This window comes from Cucurbita moschata, unplaced genomic scaffold (genome assembly GCF_002738365.1).
Source record: "Cucurbita moschata cultivar Rifu unplaced genomic scaffold, Cmos_1.0 Cmo_Scf00111, whole genome shotgun sequence".
Classification (NCBI taxonomy): domain Eukaryota; kingdom Viridiplantae; phylum Streptophyta; class Magnoliopsida; order Cucurbitales; family Cucurbitaceae; genus Cucurbita; species Cucurbita moschata.
This window is the reverse complement of record NW_019268627.1, coordinates 123,510-138,158: the sequence shown is the minus strand read 5'-3', so window position 1 is coordinate 138,158 and position 14,649 is coordinate 123,510. Positions and strand designations below refer to the sequence as shown.

The following is a 14,649-nucleotide window of genomic DNA, read 5'->3' as shown; positions in this document are numbered from 1 at the left end:
TACTTCTATTCTTTTTTCTTCTCTCTACAGTAATTATCTTTTTACACTACTTCTATTCTTTTTTCTTCTCTCTACAGTAATTTTTCTTCTCTCTACTAATACTTGTGTACTCCACGATATATGTCTCAAATGGAACTATCAAATTTTTACACTATTTCTGTTCTTTTTTCTTCTCTCTACAGTAATTATCTTTCTACAGTAATTATCTTTTTTAGAACATAACTTTTATTTCACGATATATGTCTCAAATGGAACTATCAAATTTTTACACTATTCTTTTTTCTTCTCTCTATAGTAATTATCTTTCTACAGTAATTATCTTTTTTAGAACATAACTTTTATTCTTTTTACACTACTTCTATTCTTTTTTCTTCTCTTCTCTACATTAATTATCTTTCTACAGTAATTATCTTTTTACATACTTCTATTCTTTTTTCTTCTCTGTACAGTAATTTTTCTTCTCTCTACAGTAATTATCTTCCTACAGTAATTATCTTTTTACACTACTTCTATTCTTTTTTCTTCTCTCTACAGTAATTATCGTAAACCCTATGTAAATAATTTAACAGCGGTCTAGATCTAAAAGATATAATAATAATTGCTCATGGATTTCATTAACAAAGAAAATAAATGAACTAATGATCATACATAACATAAACAACTTAATATATGGTTCATTATAAGGGCATTTGGTCTAGTGGTATGATTCTTGCTTTGGGTGCAAGAGTTCTTGAGTTCAATTCTCGAAATGCCCCAACAAAAGAAAACAAAGAACTAATTATTTTGAAAGGAAACAAAAAAAATAAAATAGTTATCAACGGGCCTAACCCAAAGGAATGCACATAAATTTCATATATAGACTAGCAACTAAGAATTATAGATTGACTATAATGGCATTTGGTCTAAGTGGTATGATTATCATTTTGAGTGTGAGAGGTCTCAAGTTCGATTCTCAAAATGCCCCCAATAATATTAATTCAAAATGAATTAAGTAAGATAATATGATTTAAAACATTTGAACCAAGAACATGAGAATAAAGAATGAAACATATTCTTGGAAGAATAAAGATCGTCTCGAGTCCGACTTCAAAAAGAGCATTACACATCATAACCGATCAAGAAGTTTCCCTAAATCCATAAAAACAACTACCATCTATATTATGCAAAGAAAACTCATAAAAACAACTACCTAAATTATTAAAGTTCCCCTACATAACTAAAGTTCATGAAATGCTTAAAGACTCCAACTCTAAGTACTATTAATGCAATTATGTTTCATATGAGTTTATCATAAATGAAACTAAGGTGCATTCAATATAACTTTATTTTCTTGTCATCAAAATAGAAAAATTAAATCAAACAAACTGATGAACTGAACCGAATCAATCCAACCAAAATTGATTAGTTTGTTTCTTTTGTTGGGTTATTGGTTTATTTGATAACCCTTGTATATTATAACAATTCAACTTTTCGTTTTATAGCCCTCCAACTACTAAGAGAAAAATATATTTGAGTAGAAGCTAAAAATATTAGGTGTTCAAGAAAAGACATTTGGTTTAGTGGTATGATTCTCACTGGGGGTGCAAGAGGTTTGGAGTTCAATTTTTGAAATGCCCCTATGTCTAAATCTCTTCTTATCTAAGGACTTCATATTCGACATTTTATACTTACCACCATGCTCTTAATACTCATAGTCTTTCTTAACATCCCATCTCAAGGCTTCATACATACATTTCAAGTGGTATAACAAGGGCATTTGGTCTAGTGGGTATGAAAGACATTTACCAAGTAAATAAATACATTAAAATAACACAAGTGACACATATGTAAACTATGTTATTAATATTTTATTTCTATTACATCTTTCCTTATTTATGAAATAATGATAAGAATCGTGGGGATGTAGCTCAGATGGTAGAGCGCTCACTTCCAATGTGGAAAGTACGGAGATCTTTCCTTATTTATGAAATAATGAGCATAGATATTTTTTTCATTTTTACAATTATTGATGACGGGAGGTTTAGGGTTTTCTGATGTAAGAATCGTGGGGATGTAATTCAGATAGTAGAGCGCTCATTTCTGATGTGGAAAGTACGGGGTTGATACCTTGCATCTCCAAATGAATCGATCACTAAATATATTATTTTTTTCAATTTTTTCTTATTTACGACATAACGAGCAGGATAGTTTTTCATGTCACTATTATTTATGACGAGACGTTTAGGATTTTGTGACATAAGAATCGAGGGGATGTAGCTCAAATGGTTGACCGCTTGCTTTGCATGCGAGAGGTACAGGGATAGATACCACGCATCTCCAAAATAAAACTATCTATTATTAAATATATTATTGAAAAATATTTGTTTTCAATTTTTCCTTATTCATGACAGGTTGAGTAGTGATATTACTTCATTTTCACTATTATTGATGATGGAAAATTTAGGGTTTTGTGATGCAAGAATTGTGGGGATGTAGCTTTGCTTAGCATGCAAGAGGTACGGCTTAGCATACGAGAGGTACGAGGATCGATACCTCGCATCTTCAAAAGAAACTATTTATTATTAATATGCAGAGATACTTTTTCATTCTCACAATTATTGATGAAGGGACGTTTAGGATTTTTTGATGTAAGAATCGTAGGGATGTAGTTCAAATGGTAGAGCGTTCATTTCCTATGTGGAAAGTACGGGGATCAATACCTTGCATCACCGATTGAATCGATTACTAAATATATTATTTCTTTTCAATTTTTTCTTATTTAGGACATAATGAGCCGGGATAGTTTTTCATTTTCACTATTACTGATGACGAGATGTTTAGGACTTTGTGACATAAGAATTGTGGGGGTATAGTTTAGATGGTAGAGCACTTGCTTTGCATGTGAGAGGTATGGGGATTGATACCCTGCCTATTCAACATTTTCTTATTTTTGACATAATTAGTGGAGATATTTTTTCATTTTCACTAGAATTGATGACGGGTCATTTAGGGTTTTCTGATATAAGTATTGTGGGAATGTAGCTTAGATGGTAGATTGCTTACTTGGCATGCGAGAGGTACGGGGATCGGATTGATACCCCATATCTCCAAAAGAAATTATTCGTTATTACTATTTTATTTCTATTCAATTTTTCCTTATTTATGACATAATGAATAGTGTTATTTTTTTATTTTCACTATTATTGATGACAAGATGTTTAGGATTTTGTGACGTAAGAATCTTAAGGATATAGCTTAGATGGTAGAGCGTATGCATCCCATGTGAGAAGTACTGGGATCGATACCATGTATCAACAAGGGAAACGACCATAATGAGCGGGGATAGTTTTTCATTTTCAATATCATTGATGACGGGAAGTTTAGAGTTTTTTGATGTAAAATCGTGGTAATGTAGCATGCGAGAGATACGGGGATCGATACCTCGCATCTCCAAAAGAAACTATTAGTTATTACTATTTTATTTCTATTCAATACTTCCTTATTTATAACATGAGTAGCGATATTTTTTCATTTTCACTATTATTCATGACGAGATGTTCAGGGTTTTGTGACTTAAAAAGTTTGGAGATGTAGCTTAGATGGTAGAGCGCTCGCTTTGTATGCGAGTTGTACGGGGATTGATAACCCGCATCTCCAAAAGAAAGTATTTGATTTGTTATTATATTTTTTTTATTTTCAAAATTATCGATGCCCCCCATCACCAAACGAAACTATTTGTTATTAATATTTTGATATTTTTTTATTTTCACTATTATTGATGATGATTCATTTAGGGTTTTATGATGTAAACAACATGGGGATATAACTTAGATGGTAGAGTGCTCACTTTGCATGCGAGAGGTATGGGGATCGATACCTTGTACCTCCAAAAATAAGGCTATCTATTATTAAATATATTATTTCTTTTCAATTTTTCCTTATTCATGACATGTTGGGTAGCAATATTTCTTCATTTTCATAATTGATGACGGGAAATTTAGGATTTTGTGATGCAAAAATTGTGGGGATGTAGCTCAAATGGTAGAGCGCTCGTTTAGCATGCGAGAGGTATGGGGATCGATACCCTGCATCTCCAAAAGAGAGGAATTATTTTTTGAAGTATGAGTTAATTTAACATGTCATGTATAAGGTGGGTAAGAGAGAAAAAGAAGAGATACTTATATAAGGATTATTATATCATGGCTATGTAGTTGGGTACAAGAGAAAAAGAAAAGATACTTATATAAGGATAATTATACTCCTACTTGTGGGGAGGGAATTTGATGAATTCCTCAAAAGATAAGAGCTTATAGGATCGCGACCAATGCATATGACGGAACTTTTTCACAATTGCAATATGTGACGAATGAATATTATTGTCATTTATAGCTTCTATCACAATAATATAAAATTTGGGGTCGACTGAAAAGACTAGACCATTCACCACACACTTGTAAATTCAATTATATCTACCACCTCTGAAATTTTTCACGGAAAACCTTCCAACAGCTTGCACTTCTTCATCATTGACATCCTTAATTGGAACTAGATTTTAAGGCAAATCTTCTCCACGACTCAATATTTATATTTGGAGAACGCTATTCAAATTGATAGGGTCGAATCTTACAACAAAGTCTAATTGAGCCTCTCTTTATTAGGAGATAGCTTTGAATCAAATTCTTTAGTTTGGACAATGGTTGCATTGTTTTAGTCAAACAACCGAGACTAGTGTATTACCCCAATAGTATAAACATTTTGTACGTATATTTTCTTACATATTAACAATTGTATACAAATAATAATTAAATTTATGAGTAGAAGTTTGGACGGAGTTTTATTAAATAGGTAATCTTAAATTATATCTAATATATATATATATATATATATATATATATATATATATACATTCAGGAGAACAAAACAAAGATGGAAGAAGATGTCATTCATGCCATGTTTTGATTTTTATTCTTTCTTATTTCTCAAAGATTAAAAAAAAAAAAAGTTATCCACTCTCAAATATGGTTCGTTATTTGATTATTTTCTCTTGAGTGAATTTTAAGTGAAACACACTCTCTATCCAAGTAATTGCAAGATGCAAGCTTCACACTAAGAGGAATCAAAGTCCCAAGTATCAACGTTTTAAGTGTCAATTTTTATTCTCCATCTCAACATAAATTAAACTTATTTTCGTGAAGATATCTATTTCTAAAAGCAAAATATCTCAGAGTCACGAAAATAAATATGAGATATAGATACGAGACATAAATATGATACAAAATAGATATGGTAACTGTTAGGATTAGATTTGATTGAGTTATTTGGATTAGATTTGATCTAGTTATTTGAATTAGATTTGATTTAGTCATTCTTCAATTGGATGAGAGATTTCTCCCAATTCTTCTGATCTTTCCAGTTTTCTTTTTCTGTTCCTAACATTTTGGTATCAGAGTCATGCCCTAAACTAGTTAAAACTAGAAGCAGCAATCTTCTACGTGTGACATAATAAAAGTATGTCGATGGAGAGTCCACTTGTGCAGTCTGCTGAAGGAAGGAGCCAAGGTCATGGAAGCTTTAGAGACAGAGGAAGGGGACGAGGCAGACAAACCTTCAACAAGGCCACAGTGGAGTGCTATAACTGTCACAAGCTAGGACATTTTCAATGGGAATGTCAAAGCAAGGAGAGGGAGACAAACTATGCAGAGAATCGAGAAGAGATGTCCCTGATGACTTACGTGAATATGAATAAGGCCAATAGAGAAGATATGTGGTTCCTTGACTCGGGATGTAGCAATCATATGTGTGGGAAGAAGGAATATTTTTCAGATTTTGATGGAAGTTCCAGAGATTCAATGAAACTGGGCAACAACTCAAGCATGGTTGTAACCGGAAAGGGTAATGTACGGTTGGAAGTGAATGGAATCATAATGATAACCACAGGAGTGTTCTATGTGCCAGACCTGAGGAATAATTTGTTGAGTAGTGGTAAATTGCAAGCAAAGGGGGTTACCTTTTTGTTTCAAAATTTAACATGCAAGGTGTTTCATCCTGAGAGAGGCTTAATCATGGAGATAAAGATGTCTTTGAATCGAATGTTCGTATTGCATGCTATATCTCAGCCTGTAGCAGCAGTTCAAACTCAATTGAAACTTATGGGGAGAAGTGGTTCAAGGTCTCTGTCGTACACTCACCGCTCCAATCCCTCTGGCCACAGTTAGAGAAGCAGAAGGTGTTAGGATTGTACAACAATGCACACGCTCGATTTAGATGAACACAAAGAACAGCATAGAGAAAAGTGCAAGGAGAACTCTGGCTAAAAGAATTTTTCTATTGATGAGTTCACGTATGTACAGTAAGAGAGAATTATAGAGAATAGAAAGTACATCTCAAAGCTCTACCGGACGGGATATATATAGTTCAATTTATTATATATAACTTTACCAGATTTAACCATCTACTATATATAGCTATTTACTATATATAGTTTTACCCGATTTAACCATCTACTATATGTAGCTATTTACCATATATAGCTTTATCGGATTTAGCTTTACCAAATATAGCTTTACCAAATATAGCTTTACCAAATATAGCTTTACCAAATATAGCTTTACCGGATATAACCGTTGACCAAGCTATAAATAAGCATCAGACTCCATAACCTAATTGAAGGGACCCAAGTCCTTCCCCCTATCATTCCACTACCCATTCCAGGAGAAGCAGCCGTTCAAGTTCCCTCAGTTGCCAACACAGAAGTAGGTCTTCCTCATTATCTCCTTTCCCCAAATCGTCCAGTTCCAATCCTAGTCGTGCATCCACTGATCGAAATCATTCCATAGAGAAACTTAAGAAAGAGGAAGAAGAGAAGAAAAGGCGTGAAGCAGAGTTGAAGAAGTTAGAAGAAGATGCAGCTAGGAGGATGGAAGAACTAATTCAGAAGAAGGTTGAAGAAAGGCTAAACTCTGAAGAGACTAAATTAGAAATACAGAAGCGAATAGAGGAAGGTCGCATGAAGTTGTTTGATGATGTTGATGTGCATCTTGAGAAAGAGAAAGAAGCCGCTCTTACTACTACAAGACAAAAAGAAGAACAAGCATGAAAAGAGAGAGAAGATCTAGATAAAATGCTGGAAGAGAAGTGAAGAAGGGTAGAAAAAGCACAGCAACGATTAGTTCTGAAGCTGCAGCGGAAGGAAGAAGAACAATATTGTGAGCTCAGAGACAAAAAGAGGAGGCAGCTCAGAGAACTAAGCTAGATGATAAGAGTTTGAGTTATGTTTTGCGGGGAGTTAGTGAAGAGTCAAAAGCTTACAGACTCTTTGATATAGAAGCGGAAGATGAAAATAATGATATAGAAGCAGCAGATGAAAATACTACGGAGGAAAACATTTCATCTGGCTCTTTGGCTGAAGCAAGCTCTCCTAGCTCGAATAAGGCGAGGAATAAGAGACCACAAGTCTGGTTGAGAGACTATGCAATAGGAGAAGTTTGTTTTGTAAAGAAGATGATGAAGCTCGGCCATGTTTACCCCTACTGAACCGACAAACTTTGTAAACTTTAAAGAAGCATTGAAGAGTGAGAAATGGAGGCAAGCCGTGGATCTGGAGCAATAAACAGAAATGGCACATGGGAATTGATGAAGTTACCTGGTGGAAGTTTGATATGAGGTCGTAGATATAAATCGTAGATATAAACTGATTACTATTTGTGTTCAATGTAAGGGAGAGATTGTTAGGATTAGATTTGATTGAGTTATTTGAATATTAGATTCGATCTAGTTATTTGAATTAGATTTGATTTAGTCATTCTTCAATTGGATGAGAGATTTCTCCCAATTCTTATGATCTTTACAGTCTTCTTTTTCTATTCCTAACAGTAACATGTCATTCTTAAAAAACCTATGACACCAATGTGACAATGATACGTTAATTAAAAAGAATTATTTCAAAAAATTTATCAATTTTATATTAGAGATAAATTCATATAAATAAGTTTATATATTTGTATACTTAAAAAAAACCTTAACGTGCATTTCACTCTCAAAATATATTCAAAGTCAAGTGTCTGATACGATGGATTATAAATTTGTAATGTATCCATTGTATTAACAAGTGTTCAGTACATGCCCAACACGTGTCAGATTAGTGACACTAAGTTATTCTCATACTTTCTTTACACTCATTTAAAGTAGTTTGAAAACTAGCACGTCAAATATTATAATTGACTAATTACAACTTCAATTTTGTGCTCTAAGGATTGTTTTGACCAAAGAGAAATAGAATCCTTAATTTAAAAAGATAGGTCCATCAGCAATAAAATAAAATAAATAGAATAGATTAAATTAGCGAAAGGTAATGACTAACATAATTAATAAACATAAAGGATGAATTGATTAAATTTGCTAATTGCAAACATAATAAAAAAAATGTAACAAACACACCGAAGTAAGATTAGGAACACAAGTAAAAACAAAAAAAAAAAAAAAAGAACACAAACAGCCAAAAATCAAAATTTGGAAAGTGTTAGTTTTGATATATAGACATTTCAAGACTTTGCTCATGCAATATTCCCATAAAATCTAACACTAGAGCATCATAAAATTTAGAGAAATGATTGAAATTGATGTCATGTTCATATAGGTTGACTTTAATACAAAGGACAAATCGAACTTTCTTAAGGATAAATTGGGGACACCAGCCTAAGCTAATCAGGTAGGTGGCCTTACCATCCGTATGGTTATATTTGATGTTGACTGTGCCCGTGGTTCTGCAAGTGTCATATATATTGATATGTGTGAAATGTTTGTGAATCGATATGCTTATGATATGTTATAATATGTGAATTGTATGATAGTACGTACGGTACCATGTGTTCAATGGTATATTTGAGATAGGATACGAGAAGGATGCACTAAACGTAATGTAACGATACGAGTAAGACATGTTCATGAAATGTTGTGGTTTGGTTACGTATCGAAGTGCTATGGGTATGACAGATTGATAAAAACGATATGGTCACGATGGATTCATAAAACAATACGATTAGGTTATGGGTAGAAAGTGATAGGATTATGATAGATTGATAGAACGATAGCGTTAAGATTCGTTCCTGTAACATTATGACTAAGGTACGTTCAGGTAACGACACAACTATGATTTGTCTAAGGACGTTAAGGCTATGACAAATTAGGGAAGGATATAACCACGAAGTTTTTTCGATATGATATAACTATGATATGACATGTGAAGGACGGATATATATCCAACAAGTGTCAAAGAGGGACGTGAGAATAAATAATTCTCAAGCTTTCTTTCATCGGTCAAATAGTATTTGATAAGCTTTCAAAATTAAGGGTTTTCTTTTTTCTTCTTCCTTCTTTCTCCCTTTTCACGTTTAATTTTTTTTAAATAAAAAAAGTTTAATGTGAGAATGAAGAAGTTAGAAAGGAGAAAAAGAAATGAATGTAATAAAACTTTTCCGTCGGTAGGAATGGAAATGGTGAATGGGTCCTTGACGATAGTCGACCGCTATACTCTAGTTTTGGAGGTAAGTGATGATTATCAGCAATATGAGTTGTGTCAATACCACACCATTATCAAGAGGAAGTAAAGTAGAGTAGAATAGATCAAGCGATCCATTTGTTGAGAGTGCGGTAAGAGGCACACAAGTAAGAATGTTGGATATAACTACTCTTTCACATCTGAGTGTTGGATATAACTACTCTTTCACATCTGAGGGATGAGTCTCATAGATCGAACTACAATATCAAAGAAACTTCTGGTGGTAGTGATTGCTTGCATTGGTGTCTCCGTGGTATCCCAGACAATGTAACATGATTTTTCTTGCTCAAATATAGTTTCATTTGTCTTAAAAGTTCACTTTTGAGTAATCCTGGAAGGCTTCTTAATTTGCAGCCTCTAGTGAAGATGATCACTCCGAGGTGGGTTTGTTAGTGAAGATGCAATTATATAATCAGGGTTTTATATCAATGGTTCCATTTATATCTATAAATGAAATTTGTGGTGTATTTTTTTGGAAATTCAACAATAATCATCGGTTATTTGGTTACCATTCTAAAGAAATTCAACTTTCGACCTTTTGTGAATGCTCAAAGCTACTTGCAAAGTACTGTCGATTATGATCCATAATACTCACCGACTCGAAATTGAGGTTTGTTCATGTTTGAAAATGTGACAAACCAAAAGACAAGATGATAATTAATATTGTTTGTGATTGTTGTTGTGAATTCTCTTTGAATACATATTTTGGTTGGCATATGAATTTTTCCATCTTTTAAAAATATTATTTTTTTAGTTCCGGCCTAATTTCATAATAGGCGATTGAATCACAATATTGCAATATTTTAAGTTACTTTTAAGATTAAAGGTTAATGAATAAAGTAATTAGGGCAGGTTCTTTTTATGCATCTTATTTTTATCTAGCAGATAAATGCTTCCTAATTATTTTATTTATTTTTTTATAAATTAGGTTATGAAATCATTTGAATTATAAACGATTTAATTCAAACAATATTTAATAACTAATCATTTTAATATTTATACTCAAATATACTAACCAGTACTAGTCTCAATGACTTAAAGAATACAACTATTATCGAACTATAAAGAATTTAATTCCAACCTATTCTAATAGACAAACGCTTTATTAGACTCTATTGTAAGATTTCACTTCAGCAATTTAAATTGCGTTCAACTACAACTATAAATATCAAATTCTTAAGTATTCATGAACAAAATCGGCCTAACAATGTCTCTTGGAACTTTTTACCAAAGGTGTTAGAATGAGCGGTGTGGAAGGGTTGCCTTTAGATGCTTTAGTACCAATTAAGGATGTCAATATCCTAGTAGTGCAGAATGCAGGAAGGTTCGTAGTTGAAAAGAATAACGAGAATAGTGGACATCGTTTCACCTACAAGCGTGTGGTGAACGGTCTGGTTGGTATGACTAGAGAACGTCGGCCTTGCAGAATTTATATTATTATAATAGAAGTTATAAATAACGATGATATTCCTTGGTTTTTTATTACAAAGGTGCAAAACTTTCTTTTTGTGCATGTGATATATCCATCGCCACCTACTCATAAGCCCTCATCTTTTAAAGAAGTTCTCGAGTTCCTTGTCCCCAAGTAGTAATACAACTACTAGAATGCTATCTCTACTTATAATAAGCCCTCTCTCTCTCGAAATATATGTGTGTGTGTTTGTGGATGTATTACTCTCTTTTATTAATGAAATATGCCATAGTCATAATGATATTATGAGTATTTTTTCTATCCCTCCGTTCCTTATCGCTATATAAAAAATATGAAGATTATAAGTAAAAGTGTACAAGTAATTTGTTACTTTTGAACTTAAAATGCTTATAATTCAATTTATCTTTGTTATCAACAATAATTATCAAACGGTATATAATTTTGTCCAAGTAAGGTCGCTTCTCATTCCCTGTATGATATCATAACACAAAATCGAGCGGAAGGGTTAACGATTAAATGATAACAAAAACCCATTCGTCGAACTAACTATAAAGGAAGGGTTGGTTAGAAACTATGTCTATACTTCTTTGCTTTAATCACAGGCAACTAAAGATATATAAGAACAACAAAATATGGCATGCCCAGTCAAAACATAAAAAATTTCTTGCCATGTTATAGTTAATGAATATGGTATTTACAAAGATTCAACATCACACTTCATGATTGGAGACCAATACAGTGAGCTATGGTCGTCCATACCGTCCTTTGGTCCAATTATGTCAAGCAAATGTTGCAGCAAGCAAAGAGTTTTTAATAAGTTCACTATTGCAAAGAGCTCGATTTAAGGCACAAATGTCTCTAATGTGAAAGGCGCACCAATTCCACGAGATTTAAGTAACCATCAATAAGACACATGATACAGCTTGTAAACGAAACGATGTTCATGACTCTTGTTATTTTCTTCCACTACAAACCTTCTAGCCTCTTGCACTTTTTTGTCATTGACATCCTTAATTGAAATTAGAATTGAAGGAAACACTTCTCCCCAGCTCATCATGGAACACCTTTGATAGATAGTTTCAACAGATTTACTTTGCTGAGGAATACTTTAAAATTCGATATTTATAGTTGAACGCTACTTAAATTGATGAAGTGAAATCTTACGACAGAGGTTAATAAATCGTTTGTCTATTAGAAGAGAGCTTAGAATTAAATTCTTTATAGTTGGGATAAGGGATGTTTTAGTCGAACGAAGTATACTTTTTAGTTTTTAAATAAATTAATTTTTTAGTTTAAAATAAATTGATTTTTTAGTTTTAATTTTAGTCCAAATAAATTAATTTTGATGTGGTGTTATGTATTTTAATAAAATTAATATTAACTTAATCCACAAAAAAAAAAGTTGTATTTTTTTAAAATTATAATCTAATTAATAAAAATACCCTTGAACTTTGCACTTTATCTAAAAAAAAATACTCATAATTTTTTTATAAAAAAAAATACGGTTGAATTTTCAAAAAAAAAAAAAAGCTTCAAAACTAGTCTTTTAACTTTCAAAAGTGTCAAAAAAAAAAAAAAAAGATAGATGGGGAGAAAATTGTGTTCATGGGGAGAAAATTGAAAGAGCTAGGGATTTATTTGATAACATCTCGTGGATCGTAGCCTATGATATTCGCTACCAAAGTTCATCCAAAATCTGATTTATTGCTGGAGATAAAACAAAGGATTTCTTATTGGGTAGCCGATTCTAGGGGTTTCAAGGCTCTATTTCTTCATTGAACCCCTTTCATATCCTATCTTCAAGCTAAAGGAATATGTTTGGAGGAACGTCTTTGAGTGTAGGACCTTAATTTCAAAAAATCGTTCTCGGTATGCAACTCACTCGAAACGCCAGATTTTCGATCTCGCGGGTAGCTTGTTCTACGACGTTTCAGCTCTCGATTCCTTCATTAAGTTTACTCAACTTCTTCCTCTGAAGCTAGAGGAATCCTTAATTTGAAGGAAAAAAGATCGTAGATAGGAATTTTGACTCTTATCCCGAATTTAATTTCGAAACCTATTTCCTTCAATTTGGCACGCTCTCGAGCTTATTTTTCTTCGTGGTCTTCTATGGAAGCATTCCTTGGAGGTGTAGAAACTGATTGGAATCATTCTTGCTCGACGAGTCATCATGTATCCTCGGATTGGATTTTCAAGTTTTTCTTGAAGTTCTTCAATGGCGGATTGAATTGGGGGAATGGTTTCTGGGTACTTTCAGCACTCTATTCCTTCATAGAACTTGTGGGTAATCTTGTTCAGAAACTGTAGGAATAAGTTTGAAGAGAAATGGTGGAGGATTGCTCTCGAATTTGGAAGAAATCTGAGAGTAGGAGACCCACAATCTAAACGCTTATTGCCTTCGATTGGTGGATCGACCTTTCTCGATTCTTATTTCGTATTGTTGCTCCTACTTCCGATCTTATAGGAGGAGCTTAAACCAACATTGAGAGCTCCAGAATCTTCGTTATTTAGAGATCAATCTTTCTGGATAATTTTTTGGAGATATCAACTCCAATCATAGCCTTACAGACCTCGGCTAGTCGTTGGATGTGATGACCCGTGCGTGTTCGTTCTAGATCATATCAAATTTTGGTCGGATGGTCACGGTAGATGCTTTGATTCGAATTAGAGTGGCATTTCTGTAATTATCCATTCTTCCAGGGGTCTTTGGTAATTTGCCACTTTTTAAATATTTTATTATTATTTTTCTACAAATTTCTCATCCCTTTTTTTTATCATTTTCCCCATTTTTTGAATCTTGAGATTCCTTCTAGATAAGGAACTTGATAATTAAATAGTAAGTTAAATTAGGTGCTGAACGTGGATCAAACACGTGACCTCCAGATTATGTAACGTGAATCAGGTGCGGTGAACATAGATCGAACACGTGACCTCCAGATTTTCAATTTGACACTCTCAAAACTGAATTATCTTCGCTAATATTTGAAAAAAAAAAATCATAAGTAAAAGGTATTTCTGCTCATTCATTATATTTTAAAAAGAAATAATCACTAATTTTAGATTGAATAAAGTTATACAACTTAATGAACTTATGCAACCAAGTGCGGTATTTTTTATTGAATAGTCTGCTTATGCAAATGGAAACAGGTGCGAGGTGCGGTGAACGTGGAGATTAAACATGTGACCTTCAAATCTTTAACTGAGCTATCCCTGCTAACATTAAAATTAAAAATTCATAAGTAAAGCTATTTCCACTAATTCATTATATTTTAAAAAGAAATAATAATCAACTAAACTATAAGGTGCCATGAACCAAGTGCGGTGAACATGGATCAAACATGTGACCTTCAGATCATCAATCTGACGCTCTCCCAACTGAGCTATCCCCGCAATCATCAGAAATGAAAATTCATCAGTAAAGATATTTTTGGTGATTCAAAAGAAATAATGACTAATTTTTTATTGAATAGTCAGGTTATGCAAATAGAAACAGGTGCGGTGAACGTGAAGATCGAACACGTGACCTTCAAATCTTAAATCTGACGCTCTCCAAACTGAGCGATCCTCGCTAACATTAAAAATGAATGTTTTTAAGTAAAGATATTTCCGCTAATTAATTGAAATTTTAGAAAGAAATGATCACTAATTTTAGATTGAATAGTCAAATTGTGCAACGTGAACC

The 14,649-nt window shown here is 32.9% G+C and overlaps 3 non-coding genes and 1 pseudogene across 3 annotated transcripts; 3 read left to right on the top strand and 1 right to left on the bottom strand.

The window, feature by feature from the left end:
* Positions 1-7,233, top strand: part of LOC111439838 — a 26,301-nt pseudogene extending 19,068 nt beyond the window's left edge.
* Positions 684-755, top strand: TRNAP-UGG. The gene has a single exon. It is a non-coding gene; the product is annotated as a tRNA-Pro (tRNA).
* On the top strand, positions 4,003-4,075 carry TRNAA-AGC. The gene has a single exon. It is a non-coding gene; the product is annotated as a tRNA-Ala (tRNA).
* Positions 7,234-14,284: 7,051 nt separating the features above from the next.
* TRNAI-GAU lies at positions 14,285-14,357 on the bottom strand. The gene has a single exon. It is a non-coding gene; the product is annotated as a tRNA-Ile (tRNA).
* Between the last annotated feature and the right edge of the window lie 292 nt (positions 14,358-14,649).